The sequence below is a fragment of the Eptesicus fuscus genome, chromosome 2 (genome assembly GCF_027574615.1).
Source record: "Eptesicus fuscus isolate TK198812 chromosome 2, DD_ASM_mEF_20220401, whole genome shotgun sequence".
NCBI lineage: Eukaryota > Metazoa > Chordata > Mammalia > Chiroptera > Vespertilionidae > Eptesicus > Eptesicus fuscus.
Genome location: NC_072474.1, coordinates 41,992,284 through 42,017,082, shown reverse-complemented (window position 1 = coordinate 42,017,082; position 24,799 = coordinate 41,992,284). Strand labels below are relative to the sequence as shown.

Below are 24,799 nucleotides of genomic sequence, written 5' to 3'. Positions count from 1 at the left end.
CTCAATAAAGTAGGTGGCCCTCCCCAATGCGGATGGATACCATCCAACCTGTTGAGGGCTGGAACCAAACAAAAGGCAGGAGGAGAAATCCACAACTTTTTCCTGCCTCACTTCTTGAAGGGACATGTCATCTCAATGTCCCAGTCCTTAGACTGGGATTTACCCTATTGGCTTTCCTGGTTCTCAGGCCTTTTGACTCAGAGTGAGCTACACCACCAACTTCCCTGGGTGTCCAGTTTATAGGTGGCAGATCTTGGGACTTCTCAGTCTCCAAAACATGTAAGCCAATTCCCTCATAATAAATCCTCAAATATATTATTTCTCTGGAGAACTCTAATATACCAACATATTGGGCAGCACAAGTCTAATGCATTCCCAGCCTATAGCAGTTTCTGAAAAATTCTAGTTCTAGTATCATCTCTATCCTGGTTCTACCACCAACTAAGTGATCTGGATCACATCATTGACCTCTCTGGACTTCACTTTCCTCACCTGTAAAATAAGAGTGTTGAACTACATGATCTTTGAGATCCCTTCTAATCTATAATTTTATATTTTTAAACTCTCTTCCCACACTCCTTAGTTTCCCCCGACTTCCAGAAAGGGAAGCAGGAACTCTGTTTATCCCTACACCATCAGTGCTGTCCTACAATTGCATATGAAGCATCAACTCTGTGAAGACCTGAAGACACAAAGACAACTATGAGACTGGCCAGCTTACAGTTGAATGATGTAATTCACTATAACACATCGAGAGCAAGCTATGTTCACGCTATGAACAACCGCTGCAGGAACACAGAGGACAGTGCAATAGTTTCACTGAGTTCACAGAATAATTGTTTTAGTTTGTCAAATTCAGTGAAAAATCACGTTAACCATGTGTTTGGCACCCACATACAAAATAAGTAGTGTATTGGATTTTTTTTTTCTCATTTTGAACCTAAGGTTCTAAGGTTTCATGTGGCCATAGCATAAGTAGCTGAGGAAAATATATATATACTAGAGGCCCGATGCACGAAGATTCATGCAAGAATGGGCCTTCCTATACCTGGCTGCTGGCACTGCCTTCGCTCTGACCAGAGCTGCCTTTTCACTCTGGCCTGGATTCGCCTTTCTGCCTTCCCATGCTGCCCAGAGACCTGGAGCGGCTGGGACAGTGCTGAACGCCTGCATCGTCGCCATGGTGACAATGCAAGTGTCCTGGCCCTCCCCCAGCAGCTCGGAGCCTGCATATGCAAATTAACCCGCCATCTTTGTTGGGTTAATTTGCATACTCACTCCTAATTGGCTGGTGGGTGACGCAGAGGTATGATCAACTTGCATGTTACTTTTTTATTAGTGTAGATATACATCCTTTTCTGAAACGTCCTTTATCTAGTCTATCAGGTCTAGGAGCCATGTGTCCTGATCTGCTCACCAAGACAATCCTGAGAATAGCAAGTACTCTTGCCAACATTTGCCAAGCAGGTACCAGCCAGTGAGTTGAAAGTTTGCATAAAGCAATTTCCAGCTGAGGCAAAGCATTCAGAGCCCCTGCTGGCCTAGTCAGCAGTATCTCTTCCAACTCACCTGGTCTAAATGCTGAGCATGGTCCAGAAAATAATCCATTTCAGCCTCAGCTGCTGAGACTTACAATTCACCTCTTTGCAATTTAGAACACATGCTGATTCCATTTGCTAATGGTGGCCACAGCCCTGTCCCTCCACATTCCATCACTGAAGGACAAAGAGGTAGCTATACATTTCACTGAACCTTGATGTATAAAGCCATTTAGGGTTTCTTAGGACTCTGAAGCATTTATTTCTGCGCCACATAGATGCTATTCTCTGCAATGAAATGGGAAGACTTCTCAAAAATCATTTCATGATCTAGCTGGTAAAAACATAAAAATGATTAAAACGGAGGCAAAGAATCCACATGTTGCTGTTACCTTAATGATTAAAAACATGCCGCTCATTAATTTAATCTGACTGTGGGCCCTTTTTGTGTGTACGGCATTATATAATGTCATACTCCAGCTAAAAGGACTTGTCCCATGCCAAGTCTGGCTCCCCATTTCTTCTATTACTGAGAAGTCATTGGTACAATCCAAAATGATTAAAGCCATAGAGATTGAATCGCAGACAAAGAGCTTCAGGCGGCACCAGGGATGGGAAAATAAAACTTCAGCTGAGTACAGGGCTCAAGGGACTAATGATCAAAACAGTCAACTTTTTTTAGAAGCTGGAAAATTCAACTTTCTAGTTTACAACATGGCAGGAAAAAAAAAACTGACATAGTTTATTAATATACGAATACTTTTTCTGTGGGAGGAGTTCCTCCAGGGTCCCTAAAAGAGAATCCTTAAAATTATATATGTATTGTACACCAAATGTCAGGAGCGTAAGAAAATTAATGAAACAAAGATTCCTGGGTCCAGTTCTCTTTGTCCATAGCAACTCGTATGAAACTGGAGACATTTTTTGAATTTGATTATTGGGATGATTATTAGAAAAATAGCAACTAAAACATTTAATCAGAAAACACAACAGACTCAAATTAACATCCCACAAAATTAGAGAAAACATTTCTTTAATTCTTCAAATTACCTCTATGTATTTAAGCTATGAAAAAGACATTTTTCCCATTATAATGATTCCTTTGCACAAATCAATAGCAAGTAATTCAAACCTTCATTATTACTCAAAAAGTAAAGAACATCTTTTCTATTGGTAATACCCTGCATCTCATTTTTAAATTCCATCTGAAGTCACAACTCAGAGTTGAGACTTGTTCTTTTTTTCTCTTAAGTTATAACTAATATATTAAATCAAAATATACCCTTAGGTGATGTTAGGTAGCCTACAGAGGAGACTCCTCCCCCTGCTATTACACATCTCTCACACTCCATCCATTCCCAAGGGACCCTCTTGATCTAGCTCCTGATGCAGATCAGTTGAGGGAGGGGCACAATTCTTAGACTACTTGTCGGTGCTCATGTTGAGATAGATCATATTTCAAACAAACAGGAAATTTTATTCTGCTTTCCACTATTAGACAGTCAATTCTTTTAATGGAAAGATAATCATAACAAATGCTATATGAGTTTCCCCCACTTAACTATACATGGGTTCTTCTTCAGTCAAAATAAGCTCATCTTCAGGGATAAAAATGAAGAAAATCTCTTAAATGGATGGTGTATAAAGCAACCCACTTTGCCTGTGTGTTGATATGAGAGCAGTACTGTCTACAAAGACAAAGAGGATAACTAAATGGTGATGCCACAATTAGTAGTTTGGCAAAGTTGGCAATAGGATATAGATGCCTAAGAGTAATGTTTAAGGCAAAATCTTGGTATTTTTAAATGAATTCTTTCATTTAAATTCCTCTTTGCAGCCTGCTGTTTAACATGTTTTGCAATGCATTTATTATATCATGCTTCAATATTAGAACTTTTAGTTTGGGATTAACAGAAATAGTTCAGCTAATGAAAATAATGATTTTTTCATGCTGTACTACATGGTAATTTAAAGCATTTCAATTAAACAAACTGGCTCATTAGAGTTCCTTGATGATGTAGTTCAGTTTGCTTTGATATGGTCAGAAATCCCAAGGATACTATTGGGATGCACCCTACCTCTCATATGAACACGCTCAGGAAAGTTACAACCCGCTAAACATTTTAGAGTATCCAAACGACCTACTTTAAAAACCTTTGAAGCCATTTTGTGGTGTGGACCCAGAATCAATTACGCTTGTTTAATAAGTAGCTTCCAATTTGTGTTCCCAAAGGCATCCAAGTTCTACCACTGAGATTAATTTTTTTAAGTCCAGTTTTTCTCCTTTTATATCTTATGATTATTTGAAAGCACATTGTTTATAACATTTTTGTTGTTCTGTTACTCCTTTGTTTTTCATAGGATAGTCTTATAATGAATGTTATAATGAAAAAATTCACTGTTTTATATCATACTCCCTATAGATTCCCCCCAAAATATACTCACTTGGACATTTCTCTAGAAAAGAAAAGATTAAGTGCACAAACTAAAGTGGTGAAAGTATCATTGAGAAACTCTTAAAATAAATTAAATGTTGTTATTTTAAGTTGAATATTCAAATGCCTTCAGGTAAACTGAAGGCTTAAAAAGAAAAGAAGTTCTGTTCATTTAACTGTTGTTAAAAACAGATTAAAAAATAAAAGTTTCAAGTTCTTAACATAAATGAGAAGTGAGACTTTAACATTTTTCTATCAACAAAACAATTAGCCTATTGAATTTAAATACCTGTTAGTTTCATTTACATATTAGACAAACCAGTTATTGGATATAACAAATAACACAATAATCAACTGGCTGAATTTTCAACTAGTTCTTTTGTTGTTGTGTGCTACGGCAATAGAAAGTATAGGTTTTGAGATTTCAATTCAAATCCAAGTTAACTTGTGAGAGTAATGCAGTTTTATATATGCAGGCTTACACAGTCTTTTATCTTGGTTGCAAAGACCATTTCTGTATTAGAGTAAGTAATGCCAGCCATTATAGCAGACCCCAAGATCTCAGTGGCTTCACACAATAAATATTTCTCTCTAACACAATGCCCAATGTGGTCATTCCATCTTGTGACTTCAGAATAACTGGGGTCTCAAAGACCTTTCGGATCATATAATCTGAGGAAAGACATCAGAGAGAGTACGAAGAGTATTGCAGGAGTTTGGGGGGAAGAGAGCCTGGGCCTGGAAGTAATGTGCCTCACATCCACCCGCATTGCACTGGTCAGAACTCAGTTACATGGTCACAACTAAGTAGAGAAGAGGCTGGGTAATGTAGGCTAGTCGTCTGCCCAGGAGGTAACAAATGGATTTTGGTGGGCACACAGCAATTTTGCCACAAGTCTCTATAGCTTTAGCAGGAGCGTGACAGATTACCATATTTTTCTTTAAATTGTATAATAAATATAAACGCTATATAGTAACACTTAAAGAACTAGTCCAACTAAAAGGTATTGTGTAACCAAGAACAAATATGATGTTTAATTGTCTTTGTTTCAGGTGCCTCTTCAAGGCACATGGATTCTGTTGTGTGTGTTTTTAATGAAATTTTTTGAATCTCTGAATTCTGAAAGTACTTTTCTTTTCCACTCACTGGCCGCCGGTGTGGCTCAGTGGTTGAACGTTGACCTGTGAACAAGGAGGTCACGGTCAGATTCCTGGTCAGGGCATATGCCCAGGTTATAGGCTGGAGTCCCAGTAGGGGGGGAGCAGAAGGCAGCCGATCAATGATTCTCTCTCATCATTGATGTTTCTACTCTCCCTCCCTCTCAATTCCTCTCTGAAATCAATAAAAATGTATTTTTTAAAAATGGCAGACACAGTAACTTTACCTTAACTTAAATCCTGAAAGCTGGAGTGAATCAAATTAAATATCAACTGAATTCCCCCACCCCCACCCCCGCCCCAGAACTGTGTGACCCCAACCAGTGTTTTGGAACGTGTACCTCACAGACCAATTTGAAGCTGAAGCTGTGTGTGTGTGTGTGTGTGTGTGTGTGTGTGTGTGTGTGTGTGTGAGTGTTTTAAACTGTGTATTTTTTTCTTTTTTTTATATTTTATTGATTTTTTACAGAGAGGAAGAGAGAGGGATAGAGAGTTAGAAACATCGATGAGAGAGAAACATCGATCAGCTGCCTCTTGCACACCCCCTACTGGGGATGTGCCCGCAACCAAGGTACATGCCCTTGACCAGAATCGAACCTGGGACCCCTGAGTCCGCAGGCCGACGCTCTATCCACTGAGCCAAACCGGTTTCGGCCTGTGTATTTTTTTAAAGCTCGAACCTAGACGAAACCTTAACAGTACATCCAAATAGTCGTTCAACTGATATTTCATTCGGTTTAACCAGAGGTCTGATTTCATGAGTCCTTGTTAATTACCAGGCTTGTCAAACTTTGTGCAATGTCCTCTGATTTAAAGAAAATTCACCCATTTTATAACTAGTCTCCAAAGCAAAAATTAAGCAGAGTAGTTAGAGCCTCTGCCTGAGCACCAGGGGGTCACAGGTTTGATTCTGGTCAAGGGCACATACCTGGGTTGCAGGTCTGATCCCCGCCCCCAATTAGGGCACGTGTGGGAGGCAACCAGATATGTCTCACTTCGAGTTTTCTCTTTCTTCCTCCCCTCTCCCTTCTACTCTCTCTAAAATCAGTGGAAAAAATATCCTCATTCCTCAGGTGAGGATTTAAAAAAAAAAATTAAGCAGAATATTGAGGCAAGAAGCCAGGAAATTAGACAAAACTCCACAGTTTGATTTATATGTTCTTTTAACTATCACAACCGCAGAGCAAGACAGCACATACGTGATAGGCAACGTAGAGAAGAGTAATTGACGAGACTGACCCTGCAGGGACTGGCCTAGAAAGAAAAAGGATAGACTGGGTGCTCCATCGTCACACAGCTTTGAGAGGTAGATATTTGTGAGGGATCTGATCCCTCAAGGACTTCACACATATTGCTCAACATTTCTATTTTGGTAACTCCTACTTTTTCAAATAGGGATCATATGAAATTACTTCGGCTTCATCTCTAGGCTGAGGTGCATTCACAGTATCTTCTATATGCTTTTATGTAGTTTTAATTATTTGTTCTTGAAAACTCGGAGGACTGAGAAAATGCTAATGTTGAAACAGATGGTGCTGCTGGAGCCCAAGCTCCTCCCCACAGGAGCTCAGTAGACATCTATCATGGAGCAGTTCTTGACTCACTACATGCAGCAGGCACAGTGAGTGTATGGCGGCTGCAATACCCAGCTCACCTCCAAAACACACAGCTACACTTACCAATGAACTTCTCCATCTGCGAATAGATCACCAAACTCTTCCCTAGAGCCCAGACTTTTCTACAAATCCTTTCCAAGAATACTTGGGATAGTCCCCGCTGACCTGTTGGCCACAACTAATCTATTTCCATTCCTGGGTTATCGCTTAGAGTGAAGCATATTTAAACTGGGAAAGAAGACTTGAAGAGAAAAAAACCGATGTTGACTTCTTGTTTTGTTTTTCTGTGTCTAGAGACACTGAAAGGGGGGTGGGGGAGGACAAACAAACAAACTATGATTAAAGCCAATTCCTGACCATCTGTGATAATGGAGAGGATGGTATAGTGGGAATGAATCGAATTAGCAAATCTCAAAAGCTTCTATTAGGAATGAAGACTTGAAAGAAAATGATGTCTAAATTAAAAACGTCACAGGAACACAAGAAGCTTAAGTTTCATTTGAAAACAAATAGAAAAAAGGACCCATGGTAAGTAATTATGGGCAAACCTCCTCTTTTGTCAGAGCTTTTTAACAAGTCACTATGTCTGCAGATTTTCTCTTCACCTCCTCCCTTCACTGCGTGTAGACTAGTAGGTGGGGTAGTGTATCTGAAGAGGACAAGAAGCAAGAAGGAACAGAGCGACCAAGCTGGGAAACCACAGACGTGTTGATTGGTTCTTGAATAATCCATATCTGCAAGACTATGAAATTTCAGGATTTCAGGTAAAGTTATTGTGTATCAGTGTGAAGGAGAGAGAAAGGTTGAATAGCCATAAGGAAAGCCTACAGGAGAAAGCTAAAAATATTTCAAAGAGAAAAAAAATCTCTGCACTAGAAAAAAATGTATCTCCATGGCAATTTTGTTTCACCCTTGGATAAGGGTAAGGATGCTCCTGGGCCACTACCACTGAGAGAAGCAGAAGACCATAGTAGTGGACAGACTCTAAAGCCAGCCTCTCTGGGTTCAAGCCCCGTTCTGCAGCTTTCTGGCTTGGTGACCTTGGACAAGTTACACAACTTCTCTGTGCCTCATTCTCTTCTCTACAAGGTGTGACTGCTACTAGAATCTGCCTCATCATGTTCTGAAAAGGCTTAAATGAGTTAACGGTTCTTGACACACAATAGGTATTCTACTTGCATATTTGCTGTTATTCTTAATTGCTACAATTAGCTAAGATCAAATATCAAAGGAATGATAGGTACTTTTTAAAACTAGTGGGATGTATTATTAAGTTTTGTTATCGTGTGTTTTAGATGCTTCAGAGAGTACACTAGTTTTCTATTGTTGCTGTAACAAATTTCCACAAATTTAGTGACTTAACAGAGATTTATTATTTTACAGTACCGGAGGTCCAAAGTCCAAAATGAGTATCACTGGGCTAAAATCAAGTTGTTGGCCAACACTGCTCTCTTGCCTTTTTCGTTTCTAGCAGCTGTTCATATTCCTTAGCTGGTGGTCCCCTTCCATGGTCAAAGCCAGTAATGTTAGTGCACACAGGCCCAGGGAAAGGCCCCAGAACTGAAAATCTACCTTCGCAAGCAGAGGGCAGGGGAAGATGGGAAAAAGAAGCTGGCCACTCCAGTCTGGTAATTAAGAGTTTATTAAGGGAAACTTGCATATGAGGCAGGCCCATCTTGGGCAGCTGCAAGACCAAATGGGATCCCCATGCTGATTGGGGTGCCAATGAATTTTAGGGTAAGGGGATTGTCATGGGTACTAGTATGTGAATGATACCAGGTAGGGAAAATTACTTTACATGCTTGACCAGGTCAGGACAATGGGCTGTTTTAGGAACCAGCACATAGTGGGAGGCAGGGGAGGGGTGCTGACTTATGTCAGAATGAACACTGATTATGACCAGTCTGTAGGGGGGGGGGGATTGTGGTAAGCAACCTGCATTCTGGCCCAGCTCCAGCTTGCAGGGTCACATCGTGGAACAGTCTTTCCTCCGTAAATATCCAATCCTGTCCTTTTCACATGACGTTGCTCTGACGCTGACTCTTCTGCCTCCTTCCACATTACAAGACCTTTGTGAATACTGACATTGGAATCCACCCTGATAATCCAGGAAACCTCCCTATTTTAGGGTCAGTTGATCCTAAACCGTAGTCAGAGAAAAGCAAGTATCACATGATCACACTTCTCTGACTTAGCAACCTTAATCCCACCTGCACTATAATTCCTCTTGGCCATGGAACAAAACATATTCACTGGTTCCAGGGTTTAGGATGTAAACCTTTTGTTGGGAAGAGGAAGACTTTGCTCCACTTATCACAGTGAAAAAAAAAGAGAATCTATCTTAAACACTAGAATGATTTACATATTCAGAAGAATTCTGGAATCAGCAGACAAGAGATTTGGGTTCAGGACTGCATTTGGTTGGGGCAGTGGCTAGATAGATCAGTTGGTTAGAGCTTTGTCCCGATACAACAAGGTTGCAGGTTCTATCCCCAGTCAGGACACATACAAGAATCAACCAATGAATGCATAAACAAGTGGAACAACAAATTGATGTTTCTCTCTGTCTGTCTCTCTCTCTTTTTTTCCCCTCTCTCTCTCCCTTCCTCTCCCTCCCTCTCTCACTCTTTAAAATCAATCAATAAAAAAAAAAAAATATTTTAAAGACTGCATTGGGTTATTAGTTAGTCTTATGACCTTGATAAGTTTTCAGCCACTAGGACTCTCTGGACTTCTGAGCAATAAGAGTTATTGCAGTGCCAAAGTCTGCACCCCTATCTTGGTATTCACCTCAAAAAGAGTAACTTATTACCAGGGAACATAAAGCAGAGGAGCATGAGATCATCATCACTAGTGAAAAGAAATAAAAAACCAACAACTCAAAATGCTTGAGCAACAGACAATGGCATGAACACTGTCTATCTGACTTGTGAGAAGCAGCACATCTCCAAGCCGGGGCTGACGGCTGACTTGGAGACAGCCTCTGGTTCCAACTGGGAAACAACAAAGATCTTGCCGCCCTCTCTGATCCGGTCTGTTTTGAGTTCTGGTAGAGAGTCACCCAGATGTTTTTGGCCAGTGCCATGCCGCTGCCTTCAGAAGTGTGTCGTTTACAGAACCTTGGAAAGCGGAACCAGGGTGCCGTGCTCCCCTTCCAGGGGAGAAAAGCTGTGTCTGTCGCAGCAAATCTGTTAGACGCTCAGCTGCTCCTCATCCCAGACCTCCAGGGTTGGCTGATGTTTCCAAACAAATTTAAGGCTTCTCTCTTCCCTTTGTTCCCCGAGGCTATCTGTGAATAAGGGGTGGGTCTCAGAGCTGTGTGGTCCGGTAGGGATACTTTGGACTAATAAAACCCATTGTGCTTAGCAACTTCCATTCACAGGGAACCAAAATAAAGCTCCTGGGTTGAATTTGCTTGTCTGCGCTAAAAACATCAGTGGAACATTAGGAAGGAGCCAAAGCCCTACTGAAGTGAGAGAGAGGTTGTGCCTAACAGATAGTGTTGAGCAGGAAGGTAACAAAGAGACTGAGTGACGTACCTTTATTGTTGAAGGAATGACCTTGAAAATATCCTGAAGCCAGACACCAACAAAGGATGTCACATAGTTGTTCCTCATTCCTAAGCAAAACAAATCTCCTCTATTCCTTTTCTTTTTAAAAAAATAATTCTTTATTGTTGAAAATATTACATATGTACCTTTTTTTCCTCCAGTGACCCCCTACAGTCTCCCCTCTTAACCCCCCCCCCCAGCCCCAGGCCTTCAGCACCCTATTGTCCGTGTCCATGGGTTATGCATATAAACATACAAGGCCTTTGATTGATTACCTTCCACCCACCCTCCCTCCCCCACCTTCCCTCTGAGATTCCAAACTCTGTTCCATGCTTTCATGTCTCTGGATCCACTCCGTTCATCCGTTTATTTTGTTACTTAGATTCCACATATGAGTGTGATCATGTGATACTTGTTTTTCTCTGACTGACTTATTTCACTTGGCATGATACTCTCCAGGTCCCTCCATGCTGTCTCAAAGAGTAAGAGATTCTTCTATTTTTCTGCTGCATAGTATTCCATGGTGTAAATGTACCACAGCTTTTTTATCCACTCATCTACTGATGGGCAGTTGGGCTGTTTCCATGTCTTAGCTATTGTAGATTGTGCTGCTATGAACATAGGGGTGCATACATTCTTTCTGATTGGTGCTTCCGCTTTCTTAGGATATATTCCTAGAAGTGGGATCACTGGGTCAAATAGCAGTTCCATATTTAATTTTTTTGAAGAAACTCCATACTGTTTTCCATAATGGTTGCACCAGTCTGCATTCCCACCAGCAATGCACTAGGGTTCCCTTTTTTCCACATCCTTACCAGCACTTGTCATTTGTTGATTTGTTGATGGTGGCCATTCTGACAAGAGTGAGATGGTACCTTACTGTTGTTTTGATTTGCATCTCTCGAGGTGATTAGTGACGTTGAGAATTTTTTCATATGTCTGTTGGCCATCTGTATGTCCTCTTTGGAGAAGTGTCTATTTTAAGTCTTTTGCCCATTTTTTAATTGAATTGTTTATCTTCCTTTTATTAAGTTGTATGAGTTCCTTATATATTTTGGATATTAACCCTTTATCTGATATATCATTGTCAAATATGTTCTCCCATACAGTGAGAGATTTATAAATTAATTTTTAGAGAGAGAGGAAGAGGGAGGGGGAGAGAGAGAAAAACATCAATGTGAAAGCAAAATATCCATTGGCTGCCTCCTGCATACCCCCTAGCAGGGATGGAGCCCACAGCCTGGGCATACGCTGTGACTAGGAATGGAACTGGCAAACTTTCAATGCACAAGGCAACACCCAATCAACTGAGCAACACTGGCCAGAACTCCTCTATCTTTTCTTTATCAGAGTGGTTCATTAACAAAAACAATGCAATAAAAAAAAAAAAAAAACCACAAAACTTTTTCAATGCTTTCTCTAAGTCTGTCATGTGAAAAGAAATCACATATTATATTTTAGATTTAATTTCCTAGGATGTAAATATTTGGCTGTGCTAACAACAATACATCAAGCATATACATGGCAGGGCCAGTTGTGAATCTATTTTAAATGGTTTTATTAGATGTGGCTCTTGGCCTGCAGGAGCAAGAAATCTGTTTTTATTTATTTGTTTTGCATACTAATATCTAGAGAATCCTTCCCTTTCATTTGGAAATTTCCTTTCATTTGGAAATTTTTAGTTGAATTTTATATGACAGCTGGGTCTCTGTTAATGTATATATTTTTACTTAATGATGGAAAAAGTTGATTGATTAATCAGAATGCTTGATTACTAGGTTGAATAGCTATTGTCATTTTTAATCACTAAGGTTCACTTAGCCAGAAAATCCTTTCAGACTCAACTTTTGTTAATAGAATCATTTAAAAATATAGTGGTTGATGTCCTAGCTTGTTTGGCTCAGTGGACAGAGCATTGGCCTGCGAACTAAAAGATCCCTGGTTCAATTCCGGTCAAGGGCAAATACCTGGGTTACAGGCTCTATCCCCAGTAGGAGGCATGCAGGAGGCAGCCAATCAATGATTTTCTCTCATCATTGATGGTTCTATCTCTCTCTCCCTCTCCCTTTCTCTCTGAAATCAATAAAAATATATTTAAATATTATATATATGTAATATACATATATATATATATATATATATATATATATATATATATTCTGATTTGTTTTCTTAAAATGGGAAGTATAACGCACTGAATTAAATGTGGTTTTTTTTCATGTGTTACTACAATGTGAAGGATCTCGTAGGGCAGTGGTCAGCAAACCGCGGCTCGCGAGCCACATGCGGCTCTTTGGCCCCTTGAGTGTGGCTCTTCCACAAAATACCATGGCCTGGGCGAGTCTATTTTGAAGAAGTGGCATTAGAAGAAGTTTAAGTTTAAAAAATTTGGCTCTCAAAAGAAATTTCAATCATTGTACTGTTGATATTTGGCTCTGTTGACTAATGAGTTTGCCGACCACTGTTGTAGGATATACAAGTCAAGACTCTGGACATGATTAGACATTCAACAGTCATAGATAGAAGATTGAAGTGAATATGTACTAACCTTAGACCTTGCCATTGTATCTATTACTTTTTATTAAATGATTGATATTGCATCGTTTTTCCTGAAAGCCAAATGTAAAAGCTCATTCCAAGTAATTTATGGTTTCATCTCATTGAGTTCCACTTAAATGAGATTTTAGTATAACATGGTCAGTTCTCTTAGGAATTATGAAATTTATATGGGGCAAAATCAACATAAGAGGGAAGAAAGCAAATGTCTTTAAAAGTTGGAAAATAAGATTGCTTAGAACTTAGTTTCTGCATGCCACCCAGGTCTGCCTGTTTTCAGTCAAACCTAATTCCAAGCATTTCTTTTTATGTCTAAGAACTTGGCTCTGATTGTGTCTTTGCTTTGGTGATACCCTGGTGGCTTTTTTCTGTTCAGAACTTGTAAAAAAAAAAAAAATGTGGACCATCCCAATGAGCTCAGCCTCTGGGATGCCTCTCTAGGTCAAGCCTCTCTCTCTGAAGAGTTCTTCTGATCCTCAGGCTTGCTGTCTGAGGTTGGCTTTGGAGCAGGACTTAATTTTGCCTCATTTTAAATCATGTGCTCAATTACTTTCTCTCTCTCAGATAATGAAAAGCCACCAAAGAATAGCTTAATGCATAAGGAAAAACAAATTCAGAGGAATTATCCATCTGCTTACAAATAATAGGTTAGTATATACGAGGTAGCTAATTCTACACAATATTAGGCACTCCTTCAATTAAAGCAAGAGGAATGAAAAGACCCCAGAATGTCTTTGTCATGCTTCAAAGCCTCCCCCACTCCAATTGCCTAGTTCTTTAGAAGGGGTATTTGTTCTCTCTTATAATCTAGAAATACATGTGCCTAATTGAAATAAGATGTACTCCTTAAATGATGAAAATAAAAAGTGATCAAAATAGATTTTTGTTATCCGTTGGGCATTGGGAGTTTAAATGCAAATGGCATGGCTTGCAGTGTGGGGAATTAATTATTGGTAATTGAAGTTGTAAGCTTAATTCCCTGCTTGCTTCAATGAAAATGAATTCTTTTATTTAATATTAAAATAAGCATCACTAACCTCATGATCTAGGACAGCTCATGCATTTAGCTATTGAGCAATATTGAATGTTAAAAAGCTTTATCTTTTAAACACTGAATTGTAATTAAAACAAAACAAACCAAAAACATTGGAAGGTAGATATGTTAGCAAATAATACAATAGATGGTATTGAGTACTCTTAATAGATCCTGTTCTTGTACACTGGTTAGTAGATCATTTTGTATTATAATAAAAGCTAAACCATTTATATATTATCATATATTAATATAGATGATATAATTAATTACATGAAATTAATTATAATAGTATATAATTATAAATAATTAACATTTGTTTATAATTGTTACAATTGGAAAGCGGCCAGAGGTGATCTCTGGAAATAGTTTGCTATTCACTTGACCCAGAAAACCCCACAAAATCATGCAAATCAAGAAGTTCAGATCTCCTTGTTCACTTTAAGAACACTCATGAAACTGCCCAGGCCATCAAGGGAATGCATATTAGAAAAGCCACCAAGTATCTGAAGGATGTCACTTTAAAGAAGCAATGTGTGCCATTCCATCATCTCATCATTACAATGGTGGAGTTGGTAGGTGTGACCAGGCCAAACAGTGGGGCTGGATGCAGGGTCTGTGGCCCAAAGAGAGTGCTGAATTTTGCTGCACGTGCTTAAAAATGCAGAGAGTCATGTTGAACTTAAGGGCTTAGATGAAGATTCTCTGGTGGTTGAGCACATCGAGGTGAACAGCGCTCTGGAGATGAGGTGCAGAACTTACAGAGCTCACGGGCAGACTAACCCACATGAGCTCCCTGAGATGAGTTTTACCAAAAAAGAGCAGATTGTTCCTAAATCAGAAGAAGAGGTTGCATAGAAGAAAAAGATATCCCAGAAGAAACTGAAGAAACAAAAATTTATGGCCAGGAGTAAATTCAGCATGAAATAAATCCTAATAAAAGGAAAAAAAAAAAAAAAAGAAAAGAAATAAATGTATTGTCATATTGAAGCACAATGACTATTTAAGCTGTTGAGCAAATAAATTTACTGCCTGGTGTTTCTACTGTGAGGAGTTCTTTTCTTTCTTTGAGGAGGAAATGTTATGACCGAGCATGATGTGGGCGCTAATCTGTCTCCAACCTGCCCTGTCTCTGGGCCTAGGGTTTAAATGCATTTCTGGGCATTGACACTCACTGTTACTTAGGTCTGGTATGTTTTCCCAAGCCCCCTAGATCTGCCCTTTGCCTAATCACCATCTTCTACTCCTTTCAGATCTCAGCTCACCTGCTCTCCTGAGATTGGGGCAAGTCTTCCTCTTTTATATTCTTATCACAGTTAATCATGTTGTAATTACCTGTCCTTCCTGCCAGGATATAGTTACTAGAAGGCAGGGACCACGCCTGCCTTGTTCACAGCTACAGCTCCAGTAAGTAAGTTCAGAGCCTTACACATAGTGAGAATAAAAAACATTTGTTTGTTTGTTTGTTTGTTTTTTAAATATGTTTTTATTGATTTCAGAGAGAGGAAGGGAGAAGGAAAGAGAAACATCAATGAAGAGAGAGAATCATTAATCAGCTGCCTCCTGCACACCCCCTACTGGGGATCAAGCCTGCAACCCAGGCATGTGCCCTGATGGGAATTGAACTATGACCTTCTGGATCATGGGTTGACGCTCAACCACTGAGCAACACCAGCCAAGCCAAAAACATGTTTGAAGGAAGGAAGAAAGAAAGGAAAGAAGGATGAATGTTAATTAAGGTCAGTCTGAGAAACCCTTGGTAAAACTCCCATTTTATATTCCTGGAGTATCCATAATAGTTATTATACAATTAATAATTTCATTGTCTCAATTTTATGGGAAACAAATGGAATTAATATCTTCTGGGTTTTTTTTATTTATTGTGCTTCATACTAAAGTTACAAGTGCACCTCCCCAAGAGACAACTTATCTATATTTCAATAATTAACACATGTAATTGTGTATTAAGTAAAACAAGGAAAAATTCTTGTTCAGAAATTAAGCTTGCTTGCTGTCTAACGTGTTTATTGGGGGTAACTTGGACGTTGAACTTCCCTCAAATGAGAAAGAGTAGATTGAGCTGCTCTCAGAGGAAGCTTTCACGTCTATCCCAGGAGAGGCAAGAAGCTCTCTTGTGTTCTCTAAGTGACCGGCCACTCTGTGCATGAAGTCAGGACGTGAGTTGTGGAAAAACCCCTCTGTGTCGGCCCTCAGAACCAAAATGTGGTTGCTGAGATTGTTCAAACTTTTGAAATTATTCTTCTCAAAAAACAGAGGACTTCAATGAACACTTGTTCAATCTAAATAGTGTTTCACATTGTCATGAAGAGACAATGCAGGAGATTGTGCTAAACTGTCCACAGATATAACTTGACGAGCATAGCTCATCTCAGTCTGCTGTCCACATTTTATCTCAATATCCTGAAACTTCTGCCTCCTTGCATATTTTTAAAGGAAAAATGGTAAGTCTAAATGGTTTTTTGAGTTAAGATGGTAGACTGAACCACAAATCTAATTTTTCTCCTCTGCAAAATTCCACTAAAACTTGAGAAAAGAGATCTTGTCTAAAAGGCATAAACCCACATGAAAGAGAACACAAGAGCAATAAAACTTTACAATCTGGAAAGCAGATTGACAACTGGCAGCACCATATACCTCTGCAATTGGTACGAAGAAGGGGCTGAAATATCAAGGTGGCTACAAGGAGGTTGGGGAAAAGGTGTTTCACTGGCTTAGATCTCCATATCCCCACTCCCTCTGCACACTGAGGAGCAACTGTCCTTTCCTCACCCGAATCTAATAGTCCGTTCTCGGGAGTAGGTATGGCAGAAGGCCTCTGAACTGTGGGACATCAGGTATAACTGAAGGTGTGTGTATTGTTATCATGCCAAACACAGAGAGATTGAGTGCCTAAATGCATATTGAATGCTGCTAAGTGCTAAAATGGTTATCTCTTTTTTTCTGACATGGCTTCCAGAATACCAGCAACCTCACCATGTCCCTCTAGGCAAGAGACTGGAAGATTCTTTTCTGTTAAATGTAACCAACCTGGGAGGAAAGATTCAAAAATATTAACATTGGTGAGTCGTTTTGAACTGTTTTAAAGTGAAAATCTGCCTGTTAATTTTAGACAGAATGATCTGGTCTCATGAGCTGAATAGACTGGATAATAACCAGGAACCCAGTTAAATAGCCCTCTCAATATAAGGCTGGTGTTGGGGTTGACCAATAATGAATGGCCGTGGGTGTTCAGGGACGGCCTCCAGGCTCCACTGCTCCAAGTGGTGTGACTACCAGCTGTTCCAAACTGTGGCTCCAAAGGTCAGTGAAAACGGTCCATGACGAACGAGTAAATTCAACATTATTTCATTCACTGCCAGACCATGCTGAGGGATTGAGCAGCCAGGGCTCAGTAATTCCTTATAGAGAATCTTTTATATTGGACCCTGGAGTTTCTAAGATAAATACAATGCATTTTATTTCTACATCTAAACCATGCTTCTTTCTGCAGCGAGATCTTAAGGAACATAAAGTAAATAAAGTAAGCTTCCCCTCGAGGATTTCACCATCTTGGAAGGAAAACGTATGTCAAAACTATTACCATAATACAAAGTAAAAATATTACAATACAGATATCTCTAACGAAGTAAGGAACAATTAATACATGAAGGGAAGAAATGAAAGTATCACATTTGATCTGGGGATTGAAAAATAAATTGCTTCCTGTGGCTTATTTTTGTTTGAATCCTTACGGTAGCTGTGAAGTTAGGAGACTTTTTTTAAAAATGTTTTTTCCCTCTCCATTTGGTAGGGTATAGTGGTTAAGGATGAAAATTATGGCAGGGTAAGGGCATGAGATGCACAAAGGGGAAAAAGAGGAGAGAAGGGGAAAAAACTGGGAACCATTTTGGCGTTGGGGTAAGCTTGTTAAATACGTTGTAGAGCCTTACCCTTAGGAGTCTAGGACAGTAGAAGCAATGGCTTGAGAACTGGTGCAATGGTGAAAAGTGGGTATAGGGGATGGAGGATAGGGTGGGTATTGCGGTTGCATGGATGGGGCTTTAAGAATTTGTAAGTCCTTTGGAGACGAGAATGAATGAATACAAAGTTTAGATGAAGCAGTAAGTTCCTCAGGGTTCCTGGCAGTCCCTGTTCTGAGATCATGATGCTTGGGCCTATAACAGCTACAAGAATTATCAAGAAGATAATTTGCTTTTTTATATTAAGGTGAATAAATATTGCTTAGATAGGTTATATTTGGGGTTGGAGTAAGGAAGTATGAAAGTGGTGAAGCAGAACGTACAAGTGTGTGTGGAGAATCTTAGCGGGTAAGGACTGTTTAATTTTTTTTATTGTTGATAGTATTACAAATATCTCCCTCCCCCCCCCCCATTGTTTTATTTGCAGTGCCTGGCACTGCACCTGGCACAAAGAGAACATTCAAATGAGTAAATAGGTGAGTGGATGAATGAGAAATGAAGTAGCAAATATCAGAATTTGTGGGCTATTCTAAAGAACTCCAGGGATGTTACCAACCTAGGACATTGGTCTTTCAAAGATAAATACAATGCTTTTTATTTAGGAACGATCGTGGAGAAAATGCTCTGACATAGTTCAGTTTAACTAAATATTTGTCAGACACACGCTCTGTGCCACACCTGTACTTGGGGAGGAAACAAAGATAAGGCATAGTCCCCACCCTTATATAACTCACAATCCCGTCAGAGCATAGGGAGAAATAAGTACATTATGGCCATAATACAGGATGGAAGATATCACATGACAAGAAAGAACTAAAACTAAAGCATGGCCCTGACCTGTTTGGCTCAGTGGATAGAGGGTCGGCCTGCGGACTCAAGAGTCCCAGGTTCGATTCCGGTCAAGGGCATGTACCTTGGTTGCGGGCACATACCCAATAGGGAGTGTGCAGGAGGCAGCTGATCGATGTTTCTCTCTTATCGATGTTTCTAACTCTCTATCCCTCTCCCTTCCTCTCTGTAAAAAATCAATACAATATTTTTTTTAAAATAAATAAAACTAAAGCATGAGAGAAAGAATTTGAAGGAGAACTCGTGTCTTGTGGAGTGAAAAAAGGGCAGAAGAGCCAACATTAGGAATGTGGTATCTAAAATCCCGGCTTAAGGCACTGGTGGGATTTCCAAAGACAGAAGCATTTCAGGAAGAATGAATGCATGAACAGCAGTAAGGAGCTGGGAAATGTGTCATGTGCCCAGAGGGCAGGTTGTGACCTTTTTAGGAAGGCCTTGAATGCCAGGCTACGGAATCTGTGTTTAATTGTAGGTACTGGAAATCTCTTAGTGTTTCTGAACGAGAGCATTTCATGGTCAAAGCAGTGTTTAAAGATGCGTTTGTCAGAGATTTGTAGGACCTTGCTGCTCAAAGACTGGCTGAGGCCCGGCAGCCTGAACTTCACCTGGGAGCCTGTTAGAAACCCCTCTCCCCTCCCTGACTCACTGACCCCAAACCCTCAGAGCAGCAAGAGCCCCCAGGGGATCTGTTTGCCATCACACTCAGAGAAGCCCGGTGGAGAATAGATGGAAGAGGGACACTTGACTTGAGACCAGTTGGAGGACGAGGCCAAAGCGACGTGAACTGAGAGGGCAGCAGTAGAGACAGCAAGGCTGAGGGTGGTCAGAAAGGGAGCGGTCACAGCGACACAGAGCTTTCAGGCCGGATGGCGACGGCATAGTTCTGCCTCACTCATTCTCCCAATAGATTAATCCTCTGCCCTGATTAAAGTCATTGGTTTTCTTTTTAAATGTATTTTTCTCCCCGCGCCCCCCCCCCCGCCTCCCCGCCCCCCCCCCCCCCCCCCCCCCCCCCCCCCCGCCTCCCTTCTATTCATTAGCAAGCGCTGCTTCTTTCTGCTTGTGCTCACAGGCCACAAACAAATGGAAATTTTTCTCAAGCATTGTCCTTCAGGGTTGCAGATTGTAACTACTGCTGGGCCACATGCCCTAGCAGAGAAATCACATAACCAGATTATAAAGGAGAAAAGTGGAAATATCTTCTCTGGTAGTTCAGGCTTTTCCTCCCTTCTGAGTTTAATACAAACCAAACAGGTGTGCACTCAGAGCCTGCGAGTGTGTCTCCACCGGCTTTTAAACATCCGCTGCCAGAAAACTCAGACCTCTCAGAAAGGGGGAAAAATAAACAGCTGAGCCGTGCGACTCATTTACACTTCAAATATACTTTGAATTGGTTAGTCCTCAATTAATCAAATAGCTGGTGTATCCCTAAAGTAGTATAAAGTGATACGCTGTGTGAAATCAATTTTTCTTTCCAAAATCATTAAATCCAGTAGCCTGTGACTACATCCCTGCGAATTCTGGTACCGGTCCTTTCATCCTCCATTAACTTGGGCACGCCTCACAGGCTGTCAAGAATAATTTCCCAGGATGTAAATAATTCAGAAATTAAAAATTAATAAATAATAACAGAGAACTACTGGGAAATGGGCTGGGTCAATTAGTGCGCTCTGCATTCTGTTTCTTCACAGTGGGGAGGGGGGAGGGGGTAGCCACATTCATTACTTGAATCTTTCCTTCGATGTTGAGGTCTGATTTACAGCTCTTCATTACTGGATCCAGTCAGACACAATTACCTCCATCACTATCTCAGCTCCTAACTTCAAAGAAGCAAACGTTTTCTTGTCTGCTTTTTTTCTCCTTGCAGCAGGCTCAGCTTGACATCCCTGGAATTTCTTCCACGCAGACTAATTAATAAGTCTTTGACTTCCCATATTCACTCCTCTTCTTTGATGTGCTACCTTAGTCAATCATCCCACTTAATTAGAATTGCAACGATAACTTTACTTATCTTGTGGCTAGATGGAAATTAAAATAACGGGATTTTAGTTCTCTTCCGTATGGGGTTATGATATGGTGGAAGAAAAAGTTTCAACACAAACCTGACAGTGTATACTTTCTCTGTGGGAGTGGAGGGGCATTCTGCAAAATTCTCTTCCTCTTCCTGCAAAATAGTAGAGCTGTTGATCAAGCAATGTGGAAATGCAGTGGATTTTTCTACAGCAACATTTCACCCAGTCCTTCACAGGAAAAAAGCTGTCTTGATTTGTATAAATAATTGGAACAAGGCACAGGTCACGTGGCAAAGGCAAGTAGCTATGTTTTGAAGAAAAAAGTATCTCCAGAAAGTCAAGGCTTTGATGTATTAACCCTTTTAACTCTTTTTACCCTTTTCTGTCAACCCAAGCTATTTCCCATTTTGGTGAATTCTATAGTTTTATTAGACTTCTTCCAGAATATATCACAAGGAAATATTCTCCCTTGAACACAGCAAATAGCCATTAGTAAGCACAGATGTGACAATGATGTACAAAACTGGTTAAGAAGGGAGAGCAGAAAGCAGCGTTTCATTTCTAGGAAACAATACTATAGGTGTGTGTATTGTTATCATGCCAAACACAGAGAGATTGAGTGCCTAAATGCATATTGAATGCTGCTAAGTGCTAAAATGGTTATCTCTTTTTTTCTGACATGGCTTCCAAAATACCAGCAACCTGATCGAGAGTCATAATACAAAGTAAAAATATTACAATACAGATTGTAATATTTAGTTACTAAGGCCAATAGTTACTAAGCTTCCACTGAGTGCCAGCCTCAGTCACAAGCTTTACCTCTGGTATTTCTCCCAGCATATCTGTAATATAGAATGTATTATCCCCATATTACAGACAAGGACACAGTCTCAGCAAAGTTAACTTGCTTTCCTAAGGTCACTAAGTTACCACATGAGGACAAAGACATAGAAAAGTCATGAGTAGAAGAGTTTAAACCTTTGAGTATAGCATTTATTTTATATTTATTTATTTGTTTGTTTGTTTGTTTTATGTATTTATCAACCCTCACCTGAGGATATTTTTTCCATTGCTTTTCAGATAGAGTGGAAGAGAGAAACATCGATGTGAGAGAGGCACATCGATAGGGTGCCTCCTACATGCGCCCCTACCGGGGCCGGGAATTGAACATGCAACCGAGATATGTGCCCTTGACCAGGAATCGAACCCACAACCCTTCGGTCCGAGGGGCAATGCTCTAACCACTGAGAAACCGGCCAGGGCTGAGTTTAAAGCCTTCCATGATCTGGCTTTAAACTGTTTGCCAAACTCATGTTCCTTCTACTCTGTTACATAAACTCAACCAAAATACATCTCCAGGCTTTAACCCAGTGCCTAATTTTAGCACAATTTATACCTTATTAATACATTGTTGATGGTTGCCTTAATATTTATACACATTGACTGAAATGTGGTCATTGTAGTTATAAATAATAATCTCATTCATCATAAACACATTATTTTTAAATAGCATGTACAAACAGAAAATCACATTATATACTGCATACAAGTTTTAGAATAAGAAAATAAACTTTAAAAAAAAAGAAAAAGAAAATAAACTTTTCTCACATTTTCTTGTACTATTTTTTCCTAGGAATAAAATTATTAACTTTTTTGTTTGTTGCTTTAAAAAAAAAGTTACTAACAATAGAAACATCAATGGGGATTTCACACAATTATTCCATCTTTGATCTCTCAAATTTCCCCTCCTCTATTCTCAACAACAATGCCCAGTAAGACAACAAACAGAGGTCACAGTGACCAAGAGAAACTTATTTCATTAGTAAGACATGAAACCACTGCAAGCCAACATTTCAGGGATTTAATACAGTTGTTCTGTAACAATGGAACTTGGTTCATTTGCTATTTAAGACATGATTATTTAAATTCGAGTTAATTGGTTTCCATACTCTGCTTCAGGGCTTTAGGCTCAGATCATTTCTATTAGAGAAATCTAATTTGTCTCAAATTCCTATTTCTAAATTTTAAAATGGTTAAAGTGCTCTGGTATTTTAACTCTCTGTAGCAAAAATCATCTCCAATTTCAGCTCAAACTAGCAAATCTATTAAAGATGCAGGTGACACGCTGAGAAAAGGGCTCAATGGTGGTTCAGGAGGAGACCAGGAGCTGCAGTGGGAGGTGAGCAGTCTGTCTCCATCAGGTCTCTCAGAGGCTGCAAAAGGTTGGGCCACTCCTGCTACTCTTCTGGAGGTTTCTGTATAAACTTAGAAATGGAGACTTATTTTAAATGTTTATATTGAACCAAGTAATGCTTTTAACACACAAAATGCAGTGTACCAACATCGAGCTATAAACAAATAATCACCGATTAACAAAATGCTTTGCTTCATGCAGCACCACAGGCTGTGACACCCACCAAAAAAAAAGAAAAAGAAAATAAACTTTTCATTGTAGAACCAGAGGGTACAGGTTCTACAATGAAAGTCTTTCAATCATTGCCTGTGTCTCAATGACTGTAAATACAACCTCATCTAGAAATAATGTTAAAATCCTGAACTTTAAGATCTTCTTGGAGAGGTGGCTCCAGTGCAAATGCTCCCTCTCACCATTCCTTGATAGGCTCCACTCTCATTCATTCACTTAGAAGAGATGTTTTTTAGTGTTTCTATGTGCTAGGCACTGCTATAGGCATTGAAATATATCAGTCAAAATAACTTTTTAAAAGGACAGAACTCCCTATGTGGAGAATACTTCTAATGGAGACAGACAACATATAATGAACATAATAAATATACAGTATGTTCAAAAGGGATAGCTGTAACCCCATGTTCACAATGCTGCATGAATATGGGGGTACACATATCTTTTCACATTTTTTTTTCATTTTCTTTGAATAAACATAGCAGGTCATTTCATACAACATTGTTTTGTTATAACATTGATGAGAAGCTGCAGTTCCAAGAACCTATTAATGGCATTAAGTGATGACAGAAGTGGAGTTACTGGATCACATGGTAGTTCTATTTTTAAGTTTTGAGAAACCTCCATACTGTTTTTTATAGTGGGTGAATCAATTTACTTTCCCACCAAAAGTGCACAAAGGCTTCATTTTCCACATCCTCAACAACACTTGTTGTTCCTTGTCCTATCTAATAAAGAGGGAATATGCTAATTGACCATCACACCCTCACAAAGATGACGGCACCCATAGCCAATAAGGAGGGAATATGCTAATTGACTGCCACGCCCTCAAAGATGGCGGCACCCACAGCCACAAGATGGCAGTGCCCAGTCCCCTCAGCCCCACCAGAGTGGCAGGCGTGCAGCATGGCCGGACCTGCCCCCAGGACCTGCCCACACCTACCCTCTCGCACCTACCTCCAGAGTCCCCAAATCCCTTCATCCCCCCAGCCACCCAGGGCCAGCCTGAGGTGCAGGCAAGCCTTGGATGGCAGCTTCCCGGCCACCTGAAGCTCAGGTAACCAGGGCCAGCTGAGGCTTGCGCTGCCAGCAGTGGCAGCAGCAGAGGTGTGATGGGGGCGTTGCCTTCCCCTGATCGCCGGGTCACCTCCTGCCCCTGAAGGTGCCCAGACTGTGAGAGGGGGCAGGCCGGGCTGAGGGACCCCCCTACCAGTGCATGAATTTTCATGCACCAGGCTTCTAGTCTTTTTTATACTAGCCATTCTAACAGATACAAGGTGATATCTCACTGTCGTTTTGATTTGCATATCCCTGATTATCTTTTCATAAACCTGTATGCCATCTGTATGTCTTCTTTGGAAAAATTCGGTATATCTTCTTTTTAAAAAAATTTTTTTTATTGATTTCAGAGAGGAAGGGAGGGAGAAAAAGAGAGAGGGGGGAGAGAGACAAGGGGGGAGAGAGAGAGGGAGAGAGAGAGAGAGAGAGAGAGAGAGAGAGATGATTTGCTCTGACCGGGAATCAAACCCTCAATTACTGAGCCACTCCAGCCGAGCTATATGTCTTTAGAAAAATGTCTATTCAGATCCCCTGCCCGTTTTTTGATTGGTCTGTTGGTTTTTGTTTGTTTGTTTGCTATTGAGTTGTAT

At 40.2% G+C, this 24,799-nt stretch overlaps 1 pseudogene; it reads left to right on the top strand.

Annotated features, from left to right (window-relative positions):
- Positions 1-9,830: 9,830 nt before the first annotated feature.
- Positions 9,831-14,745, top strand: LOC114234672 (60S ribosomal protein L17-like; annotated as a pseudogene).
- The last annotated feature ends 10,054 nt before the right edge of the window (positions 14,746-24,799 follow it).